Source organism: Hippoglossus stenolepis, chromosome 10 (assembly GCF_022539355.2).
Source record: "Hippoglossus stenolepis isolate QCI-W04-F060 chromosome 10, HSTE1.2, whole genome shotgun sequence".
Lineage (NCBI taxonomy): Eukaryota > Metazoa > Chordata > Actinopteri > Pleuronectiformes > Pleuronectidae > Hippoglossus > Hippoglossus stenolepis.
In genome coordinates, this window is record NC_061492.1 from 26,473,289 (window position 1) to 26,477,079 (window position 3,791).

Genomic DNA, 3,791 nt, shown 5'->3' on the forward strand with positions numbered 1-3,791 from the left:
CCCCTCATGCCAAAAATCTGCTTAATATGTAGTCCTCATATAGAGGACATATCAGATATTAAACTGATAAGAACAGATACTACATGATCTTAGCCAAAGGCCGAGCGATAAGCCCCAAGTGTTGGATGTCACGCCAAGCTCTTGGCACAAATCTCACTTGTTGTGGTTGCCCGTTCGTAGGTGTGCATAACAATGGCTGCTGCTTATCACCTCCGCCCAAGCTCTCCTTTGTGGCGCTTGATTTCTGACCTAGACAGCTCTTTGACTTTTCACAATTTCATAAGGCTCAGCCATACAGCAAAGCCTGCCAAAAATATATTCAACTCATGTTTGTTCCTCTCCAGGAAGTCTTTAGTAAAGGCGAAAGACTTGTGCGTTATGAAGAGAAACCAGAGTCAGCATGGCCCTCTGTTGGAGAGCAGCAGAGGAGCCTCTCGGTCACAGTCACCACCTTCACGGTAGGCCTCTCTTTGCTTTCCGCATGTCAGATCCCAGTATGCAACATTCCCAACCCGCCCCTGCCAGCCAAAATTATACACGTCTTTATTACCTCCTGCCCTGACTACTGTGATTGGCTTTTAAGCCTGCCTAAGCAATACATCCCTGAACCACTTACATTCGCTCCAAAATGCTGACTCTGGTTTCTCACCAAGTCTCCCAGAAGGTTTTGAGTGAAAGCAAGTTTCCATTCTTGACAAACGCTTCTAACTCAATTTGGAATCCAGTTCAAGCTCATTGTGACCCCGTGCATGGTCACGTCACTATGAGTGAGCCATCAGGCGGTTTCACACATGCTTGTGCCAGGCCGTTACCTCACTTTCATTGAGCCAGTGTAGAATTCACTTTTGATCTGCGACAATTGTTTGAGTGTTTGGTTTTCTACAAGGTAAGAACAGAGTGCACCGTTCCCAGCGGCACTGCAATGCTAGGTGATCGGCGTGGAGAGAAAGAACAAGCTCCAAATTTCTGCCCCTCATGCCAAAATCTGCTTAATATGTAGTCCTCATATAGAGGACATATCAGATATTAAACTGATAAGAACAGATACTACATGATCTTAGCCAAAGGCCGAGAAGCGATAAGCCCCAAGTGTTGGATGTCACGCAAGCTCTTGGCACAAATCTCACTTGTTGTGGTACCCGTTCGTAGGTGTGCATAACAATGGCTGCTGCTTTTCACCTCCGCCCAAGCTCTCCTTTGTGGCGCTTGATTTCTGACCTAGACAGCTCTTTGACTTTTCACAATTTCATAAGGCTCAGCCATACAACAGCCTGCCAAAAATATATTCAACTCATGTTTGTTCCTCTCCCGGAAGTCTTTAGTAAAGCGAAAGACTTGCGTTATGAAGAGAAACCAGAGTCAGCATGGCCCTCTGTTGGAGAGCAGCAGAGGAGCCTCTCGGTCACAGTCACCACCTTCCACGGTAGGCCTCTCTTTGCTTTCCAATGTCAGATCCCAGTATGCAACATTCCCAACCCGCCCCCATCTGCCAACCAAAATTATACACGTCTTTATTACCTCCTGCCCTGACTACTGTGATTGGCTTTTAAGCCTGCCTAAACAATACATCCCTGAACCACTTACATTCGCTCCAAAATGCTGACTCTGGTTTCTCACCAAGTCTCCCAGAGGTCTTGAGTGAAAGCAAGTTTCCATTCTTGACAAAAGCTTCTAACTCAATTTGGAATCCAGTTCAAGCTCATTGTGACCCCGTGCATGGTCACGTCACTAAGCAGTGAGCCATCAGAGCGGTTTCACACACTTGTGTGTGCCAGGCCGATACCTCACTTTCATTGAGCCAGTGTAGAATTCACTTTTGATACGCGACAATTGTTTGAGTGTTTGGTTTTCTACAAGGTAAGAACAGAGTGCACCGTTCCCAGCGGCACTGCAATGCTAGGTCGATGCGTGGAGAGAAAGGAGCAAGCCCCTCATGCCAAAAATCTGCTTAATATGTAGTCCTCATATAGAGGACATATCAGATATTAAACTGATAAGAACAGATACTACATGATCTTAGCCAAAGGCCGAGAAGCGATAAGCCCCAAGTGTTGGATGTCACGCCAAGCTCTTGGCACAAATCTCACTTGTTGTGGTACCCCGTTCGTAGGTGTGCATAACAATGGCTGCTGCTTATCACCTCCGCCCAAGCTCTCCTTTGTGGCGCTTGATTTCTGACCTAGACAGCTCTTTGACTTTTCACAATTTCATAAGGCTCAGCCATACAGCAAAGCCTGCCAAAAATATATTCAACTCATGTTTGTTTCCTCTCCACGAGTCTTTAGTAAAGGCGAAAGACTTGTGCGTTATGAAGAGAAACCAGAGTCAGCATGGCCCTCTGTTGGAGAGCAGCAGAGGAGCCTCTCGGTCTCATCACCACCTTCACGGTAGGCCTCTCTTTGCTTTCCATGTCAGATCCCAGTATGCAACATTCCCAACCCGCCCCCATCTGCCAGCAAAATTATACACGTCTTTATTACCTCCTGCCTGACTACTGTGATTGGCTTTTAAGCCTGCCTAAGCAATACATCCTGAACCACTTACATTCGCTCCAAAATGCTGACTCTGGTTTCTCACCAAGTCTCCCAGAAGGTCTTGAGTGAAAGCAAGTTTCCATTCTTGACAAGCGCTTCTAACTCAATTTGGAATCCAGTTCAAGCTCATTGTGACCCGGTGCATGGTCACGTCACTAAGCAGTGAGCCATCAGAGCGGTTTCACACACTTGTGTGTCCAGGCCGTTACCTCAGTTTCATTGAGCCAGTGTAGAATTCACTTTTTGATACGCGACAATTGTTTGAGTGTTTGGTTTTCTACAAGGTAAGAACAGAGTGCACCGTTCCCAGCGGCACTGCAATGCTAGGTCGATGCGTGGAGAGAAAGGAGCAAGCTCAAATTACTGCCCCTCATGCCAAAAATCTGCTTAATATGTAGTCCTCATATGAGGACATATCAGATATTAAACTGATAAGAACAGATACTACACTTGATCTTAGCCAAAGGCCGAGAAGCGATAAGCCCCAAGTGTTGGATGTCCACGCCAAGCTCTTGGCACAAATCTCACTTGTTGTGGTACCCGTTCGTAGGTGTGCATAACAATGGCTGCTGCTTATCACCTCCGCCCAAGCTCTCCTTTGTGGCGCTTGATTTCTGACCTAGACAGCTCTTTGACTTTTCACAATTTCATAAGGCTCAGCCATACAGCAAAGCCTGCCAAAAATATATTCAACTCATGTTTGTTCCTCTCACGGAAGTCTTTAGTAAAGGCGAAAGACTTGTGCGTTATGAAGAAAGAAACCAAGTCAGCATGGCCCTCTGTTGGAGCAGCAGAGGAGCCTCTCGGTCTGATCACCACCTTCACGGTAGGCCTCTCTTTGCTTTCCATGTCAGATCCCAGTATGCAACATTCCCAACCCGCCCCCATCTGCCAGCCAAAATTATACACGTCTTTATTACCTCCTGCCCTGACTATCTGCTATTGGCTTTAAGCCTGCCTAAACAATACATCCTGAACCACTTACATTCGCTCCAAAATGCTGACTCTGGTTTCTCACCAAGTCTCCCAGAAGGTCTTGAGTGAAAGCAAGTTTCCATTCTTGACAAGCGCTTAACTCAATTTGGAATCCAGTTCAAGCTCATTGTGACCCGTGCATGGTCACGTCACTAAACAGTGAGCCATCAGGCGGTTTCACACCTTGTGTGTGCCAGGCCGTTACCTCAGTTTCATTGAGCCAGTGTAGAATTCACTTTTGATACGCGACAATTGTTTGAGTGTTTGGTTTTCTACAAAGTA

At 46.5% G+C, this 3,791-nt stretch overlaps 5 non-coding genes and 3 pseudogenes across 5 annotated transcripts; all 8 read right to left on the minus strand.

The window, feature by feature from the left end:
* Window positions 1–109, minus strand: LOC124853093 (annotated as a pseudogene).
* Window positions 110–287: 178 nt separating this feature from the next.
* Window positions 288–398, minus strand: LOC124853668. Its single transcript, XR_007034008.1, has one exon. It is a non-coding gene; the product is annotated as a U5 spliceosomal RNA (small nuclear RNA).
* Window positions 399–892: 494 nt separating this feature from the next.
* LOC124852952 lies at window positions 893–1,080 on the minus strand. Its single transcript, XR_007033368.1, has one exon. It is a non-coding gene; the product is annotated as a U2 spliceosomal RNA (small nuclear RNA).
* A 176-nt stretch (window positions 1,081–1,256) lies between these two features.
* LOC124853890 lies at window positions 1,257–1,362 on the minus strand (annotated as a pseudogene).
* Window positions 1,363–1,863: 501 nt separating this feature from the next.
* Window positions 1,864–2,039, minus strand: LOC124852870 (annotated as a pseudogene).
* A 178-nt stretch (window positions 2,040–2,217) lies between these two features.
* LOC124853879 lies at window positions 2,218–2,328 on the minus strand. Its single transcript, XR_007034208.1, has one exon. It is a non-coding gene; the product is annotated as a U5 spliceosomal RNA (small nuclear RNA).
* A 496-nt stretch (window positions 2,329–2,824) lies between these two features.
* Window positions 2,825–3,013, minus strand: LOC124854240. Its single transcript, XR_007034485.1, has one exon. It is a non-coding gene; the product is annotated as a U2 spliceosomal RNA (small nuclear RNA).
* A 178-nt stretch (window positions 3,014–3,191) lies between these two features.
* Window positions 3,192–3,303, minus strand: LOC124853882. Its single transcript, XR_007034210.1, has one exon. It is a non-coding gene; the product is annotated as a U5 spliceosomal RNA (small nuclear RNA).
* Window positions 3,304–3,791: the final 488 nt, after the last annotated feature.